This window comes from Mustela erminea, chromosome 2 (genome assembly GCF_009829155.1).
Source record: "Mustela erminea isolate mMusErm1 chromosome 2, mMusErm1.Pri, whole genome shotgun sequence".
Classification (NCBI taxonomy): Eukaryota; Metazoa; Chordata; class Mammalia; order Carnivora; family Mustelidae; genus Mustela; species Mustela erminea.
The window spans coordinates 54,479,493-54,487,517 of NC_045615.1; the positions used below are offsets into that span (position 1 = coordinate 54,479,493).

General features: G+C 33.8%; 1 non-coding gene across 1 annotated transcript; it reads left to right on the forward strand.

The window, feature by feature from the left end:
• Window positions 1–7,129: 7,129 nt before the first annotated feature.
• Window positions 7,130–7,239, forward strand: LOC116585387. Its single transcript, XR_004283587.1, has one exon. It is a non-coding gene; the product is annotated as a U6 spliceosomal RNA (small nuclear RNA).
• Window positions 7,240–8,025: the final 786 nt, after the last annotated feature.

Here is an 8,025-nt window from a genome sequence, read left to right on the forward strand (position 1 = left end):
GTGTGTGTGTGATTTCAAGAATCAAGTAGTGACTTGCAATCTGGATTAGTTATCTTGAGCTGCCATAACAAGATAGCACAGACCGTGTGGCTTAAACAACAGAAATTTATTTCTACTGTTTCTGGAGACTAGATGTCCTAGTTTAAGGTTTAGCAGGCCTCAGTTTCTGGTGAGAGCTCTTTTCTTGGCTTGCAGATAGCTGCCTTCTTGCTGGATCTTCACATGGTCATTCCTCTAAGTGTGCACAATATGAGAGAGAGACTGAAAGAGAGAGAGTGTTCTGGAGTATCTTCCTATCAGGACACTAATACCATTGGATCAGGACCTCTACCCCTATGACTGATTTAATCTCACTTAACTCCTTCCAGGTCCAGTTTCTAAATACAGTAACAATGGCAGTTAAGGCTTCAATATTTGAATTTTGAGAGAACATAGTTCAATCCACAGCAAACATTAAGCATATTTTATGTAATAGTGTTGATATTTTATGTCAAGGATTCTGTGGCTAAACATTTTTAACCCAAACACATGTCATTGTGAAATATGCTAAATTCTTTGCTTATTTCATGGACATGTTTATTTTGGAACATTCTTTGAATTAGATCTGGTGTTGCCTAAGATGTACATATTTATTTAACATACATCATCAGATATGTGGTAGATTTGGTTTAAATTCACAGCATTTATTCAGTATCTATTATTTATAACAGCTACAAGCTAGGTGTTTTTTGGTGTACACTCTCATTTAATGCACATAATAAACTAGTATTACTCTATAAATTTAAGTGGGATTAAAAATTGTCCTTAGGAAATCACTTCTACTTGTGGGAACACAATAAGTAAAATGTAATAAAGCATTTTATTTTATTTTATTTTATCCCAGGGGTTTATTGAAAACTCTAAACCAAGGAACTTACTTGTTTGTTGGGATGCTATTATATTAGTTTGGGACTTACAGAGGACTAGAATAACACTTTGAATTTCTGGATAATTCAATTTCTTAGAAGCTCTGGAAAGGATTACCTGATTCAGGATTTGCCAACTATCTTTAATTTACAGAACTGCATACCTATTTATACACAGGAAGATCTTAAGAGAAAAAATATATATATAATTGCCATGATAAACCCATTCATTCTGAAAAGGGAGTAGCAGCAGGGAAACTTGCTTGCTAATCCTGCAATCATCAGTACATTGCTCAAAACCTGATACTTGTTGAACACAGAAGAGGCTATAGTAGTAATTGCTCTGAGAACTGTAACTCTACACAATTGTTTAGTCTGGCCAAGCTGTAGATTTAAAGTGCCTTTGATGTAATGTCTAAAGTTATTTTAAAATTACAAATCTGCATTAATACAGCAAAGAGGCATAATGCAATATTGAAAATAAAAAGGCAAACAAACATACAAACAAAAATCCATGCTACATTCATCAGAAATTATAAACGAAGAGCATTCATTATAATGATCTCAGTCTTAGTGTATAGATCTGTTTTCCTCTGAGATAGTACTTGTATATTTTAAGTTATAATGATCTCATAACATTTCTTCTCTCCCCCCACCTAGTCTGGAGTGTACAATCTGAATTAAGTTTCATTTGTTAGGTAATATTTTAGATATTATATATATCCAAAGGTTGATAGATAATTCTTATTTGCCTATGGCTAGATATATCCAAAGATTGATAGATAATTCTTACTGGCCTATGGCTAGGACCACTGGGATTTCTTGAGTTGATTGTATGCATTTCTTTCCTTTAGATAACACATACTTTACCCTTTCTAGAGCAGAAATCCCATTGTACAATTTGTTTTCACCAAGGGATTTGTTTGCTTATTTCATGGGCATGTTTATCATGGAATATTCTTTGAACTAGATCTGTTGTTGCCCGTGATGTATGATGAATATAGTTAAATTAGTGGACAGAGATATACAAACCAAGTTTTAAGAGATCATGAATATGTATTTGATAAAGTTGACTAAACAAAAATTTTCTACCAGGTCCTGCAAATTATAGATTGATAGTTTTACAAAATGATGAATATCATTAATGGTAATTTAAAGCAGAATTGACTTTTTTATTGGAGAGGGTTTTTTGGGATAATAAAGTGACACTATATATTTTATTCCTACTCTTTTACTATCAGTATTTTATCTTTATTTTAAAGAATGAAGATTAATGGTTTATTTGGCTTTTCATTTAGATAGCTTAGTGATAATTTTGTTATATCTTAGTAACATTTTCAATGAAAAAAGGGAAGATTTTAATAAAACATGACCCTGTCAATATTCCTGATTATCCTGAGCAATAAAGAGAGCCTTTGGTTATATTACTAACGTATACAATCAACTGGAAGATAATAAAATTGAATAAATAGTAGTTGAATTTTAAATATATTTCATCTCTATTAAAGTTTACATTAACATTTTTTACCTATAATATTGATTTAACTTATTAAAAACTGTACATTGTAGGAGAATCAATATAGATTTAAAAAAAGTTTAGTTTTGGGGCCCCTGGTTGACTCAGTGGGTTAAAACCTCTGCCTTCGGCTCAGGTCATGATCCTGGGGTCCTAAACTCGAGCCCCACATCAGACTCTCTGCTTGGCAGGGATCCTGCTTCCTCTTCTCTCTGTGCCTGCCTCCCTGCCTACTTGTGATTTCTGTCTGTCAAATAAATAAATAAAATATAAAAAAAAAAAAAAAGAAAGAAACCTTGTAAGAATACTTAAAAAAAAAAAAAAAGGAAAAAAGGAAGTTTAGTTTTGATGTTTCAGTAACTTACAAATTTTCTTCACATTTATCCTAGGGGCACCCGGGTGGCTCAGTCAGTCAAGCATCTGACTTCAGCTCAGGTCATGATCCCAGGGTCTTGGGATCAAGCCCCATATCAAGTCAGGCTCCCTGCTCCGTGGGGAGTCTGCCTCTGCCACTCTTCTTCCCCCTGCTTATGCTCTCTCTTTCTCTCAAATGAATAAATAAAATCTTAAAACAGTTTATCCTAGCAGTGTGATTAAGATTTTAGAATAAATCCCCCAATTTGAAGTGTTTGTGTTATCATTCTTTCATGATCTTAATACCCGTTTTTTTGTTGTTGTTGTTGAGATATTAGATAACCAAAACAATAATTCCTGGGGATATCCACACCTTAATCATTGGAATTTTCGAGTGTGTTACATAACTTGGTGAAGGAAAAGTAGTCACAAATAGAATTAAAGTTGTTAATCAGCTGACCTTAAAATAGAGAGCTTTTATGGATTATTTGACTGTGTCTAGTAATCACAAGGTTTTTAAATGTGGAGTAAGAGTGAAAATAGGAGGTAAGAGTGATTCTATGTAAGAAGGACTTGACTCACTCTGCTTTTGAAGGTGGAGAAAAGGGTCACAAGCTAAAGAATTAGGTGGCCTCTAAAAACTGGGAAAAGGTAGGAGACTGATTCTCCTCAGAGCCTTGACAACTTAACCCTTCAAAGTCAGCATGAGAATCTTTCAAGTGGGCTTTATAAATGCCTTATATAATGTAACCAAATCATGGAAGTGATTATCCCCTCATACTCATAAGTTCTACCTACACTCAGGAATTACATATACAGGGTAAATACACCATGGGACAGGAATCTTGGGGGCCATTTTGGAATTTTGTCTACCACACTTTAGGTATCTCTCTTTCTCCCCACAGACACACAAGCACAAACACACTCAGACACATACACTTGTTTTATATTATCAACATATGTCATCTTGAACATCTCATCTTCTTATATTTGTTTTTTTAATTGTTTTTTTACTAGGTCAGTCATAATATTTATATTTTAACTACTGGATCTCATCTGATTTATGAAAACACTATGAAGAATTTAAAGAGAATTTCTCTGTGCATCCCTTCTCTTATGACAGTCAATTATATACTCCCCATCACCAAAATGACACCACTGGTGACACTAGCAATTCAGATCATAGTTTTTAATATTTATATAAAAATCTCTTTAATCTATGAGAGTTAAGTAAAATTTAATGCATAGATCCACGTTTCTGGTGAAAGAAAAAACTATGACTGAAAAATTTTCACATTGATCTAGCACTTTATATTCTCAATGAGTCAAATAATTAATTACATTCTAATACTCTTATGAAGGAGATTGGGCACTTTTATAAATTAGAAAAATTACAGCAAAAGTCTTAAAACAAGTCTTTATTATTGTCCAGGAATGCATGCCTCCCAAATTGAAGATTTCTTACAGGAAAAATTGCCAAAATTTTTTCACTAAAGGATAACAATAATATTATAAAATACATTTTTATAGTAAATTTCTAAAAATACTTGATAATTTTATGAGTAAAAAGAAGTTACAGAATATATAAAATATTGTGTCTAAATGTTCATGTGCTCATAATTTTAAGTGTATTTAGAGAATCTAAATGAACCCTATGCAGCAATAGTTCTGTGCATATATGATAGACTCCCCTCCCCAGTGCCTAACCCTGTTTTCTGACCCAACTATATTAACTACAGATGAAAAAAAGATAAACCTCTTTAATACACTGTTTTTTTGGTTAGTGTAACTTAAAATTTAAAATAATATATAGGAGCAAAAATTGTTTAATGTATTACATTGAGATATTAAGGAATAAACCATAGTTTGAATACACATTAGTATTATTGTAGAAAGACTACAGTAGGTCTTCAGAGAAAACCATTCCCTCTCTCTCTCTCTCTTTTTAAAAATTTTATTTACTTATTTATTTGAGAGAGATATTGAAAGAGTGAGAGGGTGAGAAGGGGAGGGGCAGATAGAGAGGGAGAGAGAGAGAATATCAAGCAGATTCTGTGCCAAGTGCAGAGCCTAATGCAGAGCTCAAACTCACAACTGGGAGATCTTGACCTAAGGCAAGAGCAAGAGTCTGATGCTTAATCAATTGAGCCACCCAGAAGCCCCACCATCCTATCTTTTTAAAGAGAAACTTAAGTAGTAGCTAAACAGAGAAATTTCATTATGATCTGGGAACAGGGAACCTTGCACTACAAATCCTATTTGGTTACAGGATAAGAAACATCTGTTGATTTTACAAAAATCTTTTTATTAAAAGAAAAGCCATTAGTAATCTCATTGTTATATCCCCAAATACTACTTCTAATAGAGATAGGTATCTTTCTTGTCTTTCTTCTTTCTTTCCAATGTAACTGCCATGTGGATAAAGTATGTCTTGTGGGATATAATCATAAAGTACATTTATTCTCATATGGAATCAGACACTCTTTTATTTGACTAATACTGTTCTGAACTAGATGTGTTCATTGGGTATGGAAATGTTTAAAAGTATTCCTTCATCAGATACTTTCTAAAGTATCATCAGATACTTCAGATAGTTCTTTGGAGACTGTTTTTCATGCCCCTTTTGCCCAAAGGGAGTCTTCACATGCAAGTGAATGACCTCTCCTTGTTTTCTTTTTCTCCCTGGTTTTTAGTGTTTTACTGCTGCATAAGATCTCCCTCACTGTTGGTATTACATTGCCCCTCTGGTGGGCAATCCCAGGTAACATCAGTGCAAGCCCACTAGGCTATCTATCAAATGATACCCACATCTGGTTCCCCAGGTATATTTTGTCAAGAGGACCTTGGGAAAGAAGCAGATCCCAGTGCAAAAACACCTCTTTTTCCCATAGGAGATGAAACTGTCAGGGAATTACTAATCCTTAAATTTGTCAAGCTCATTCAGACATTTGTCCACCATGTACACCAACGGCAGGCAACAAATACTAACCTTAATGACTTGTTTTCTCATTGTCCTCTCTCTTTAGTTCAGGTGAAGGGAGAATTTCACCCATTCTCCCTCCTTGGGGTGGTGAGTGAATGGATGCCATGCATAGCAGCACACCAAACACTCTAGCCAACACTTTCAATCTTCTACTTCCCTTCTTGTTGTGAATGAGAGGGTTGAAAACAAATGGTTTTCCACAGCTTCCTTTTGTAAGTTCCACACGATGGTCTTACATTTCATTTTAGAATGTAAATATCTCTTTTCTTGATTGTTGGCAGAAAATAAATTAAGATATTTTTATTTTAATATTGTATTACACTAGCTTTAAAAGGTGAACACACTTATGTATATTAATTAAATGCATAGTTTTCTTTTTTCTAAAAGATTTTATTTATTTGTTTGAGAGAGAGAGAAAGAAAGAGTATTCACATGAGTTGGGGGAGAAGCAGAAGAAGAAGCAGAGTTCCCGCTGAGCGTGGAGCCTGATGTGGGGCTTGATCTCAGGACCCTGAGATCATGACCTGAGCTGAAGGCAGACACTAAACTAACTGAGCCACCCAGGTGCTCCTAAATATATTGTTTTCTTAACAGTCTTGTGATTCAATTGCAGATCATACTTTATTCTCTTAAGTTCTAAGCACTTTTCATCTTAGTACATGTTATTTGAAAACTTGATTTTAATGGCTGTCTAATATTTAACAGCACAGATGTACAATCAATTATTCAATAATTTTCCATTGTTGGACATTCATGTAAAATCTGATTTTTAGTATTATATATTACATTGTAATGACAGGCTTTTATCAAATTTCCCTTCTAAAAGGGTATAACGATTTCAATTCTCACCAGTACTGTTTAAGCAAGTTCACTTTTGATAACCTTGATAACCCTGACCACATTTTTTCAATTTAATATGTAAAAATGGTATTTCATTGATTTTTCCATTTGCATTTATTTAAGTGAATTTGAAATGCTTTTGCGTGATTATTGGTTTTTTCCCCCTATTTGATATGCTCTGTCTCTTAGTAGGTGGGTTCATTTTTCTGTCACTTTTATAATTATATTCACTTTCATCATGTCATTCTGCAATTTGTTCGTAATCCTTTTCCTTTATTTTCTATTTATCTTTTACTTCTTTTGGTTTGAGAAAGCTCTCTGTATTTCCCCTTGACAGTTTTCTCCTGAAAACTTTTCAGGAGAAAAAAGTTTTTCTCCTTGACAGTTTTAAGCTATAGACTGCAATGGTGCTTTTAGAGGTTATCCCAATATAAAATCTTGACCAAAAAGTTTTTTAAAACAAGGCCTGTATTTAGTCAGCAACTCTTTCTCCTGTGTAAGACACCTAACTTAAGATGATTTACATGCCTAGTGCTCACTTCAGCCACACATATACTAAAATTGGAACAATACAGAGAAGATTATTAGCAAGGTCCCTGTGCAAGGATGACACACAAATTTGTGAAGTGTTCCATATTTTTTCAATGGCACTAAGGTCGAATCTTTCAATAGTTGCTCTGAATATAAATGAGCTAAGTGCTCTAATCAAAAGGCACAAGGTATTAGATTGGATAAAAAGGAAGACCCATTGCTGTGCTGTCTGCAAGAATTTCATTTTATATCCAAAGTCCCCTCCAGATAGAAAATGTCCATTTACCATGATAATAGACATCAAAAGAAAGTTGGGGTATCAATCCATATATCAGACAAATCAGAATTTAAACCAAAGACTGTAATAAAAGATCAAGGTTAATTAATTAAAGGGTCTATCTAATAAGAAGTTCTAACAGTTGTAAATATTTATGCCCCTAACAAGGGACTAGACAATTATATAAGCCAATTAAGAAGAAAATTAAAGAAATACATTGATAATAATACAATACTAGTAGGAGACTTTAACACACCCCCCTCACAGCAATGGACAAATCATCTAAGTAGAAGATCAATAAGGAAACAAGGGCTTTGAATGACACACTGGACCAGATGGACTTTACAGATATATTCAGAGTACTTCATCCCAAAGCAATGGGATACACATTCTTCTCTAGTGCACATGGAACATTCTCCAGAATAGAACACATACTGAGTCACAAATCCGGTCTCAATTGGTATCAAAAGACTGAGATCATTCCTTGCATATTTTCAGACTACAATGTTTTGAAACTTGAACTCAAGCACAAGAGGAAATTTGGTAGGAACTCAAAAACATTGAGGTTAGACAGCATCCTATTAAAGAATAAGTGGGTCGACCAAGAAATTAAAGAAGA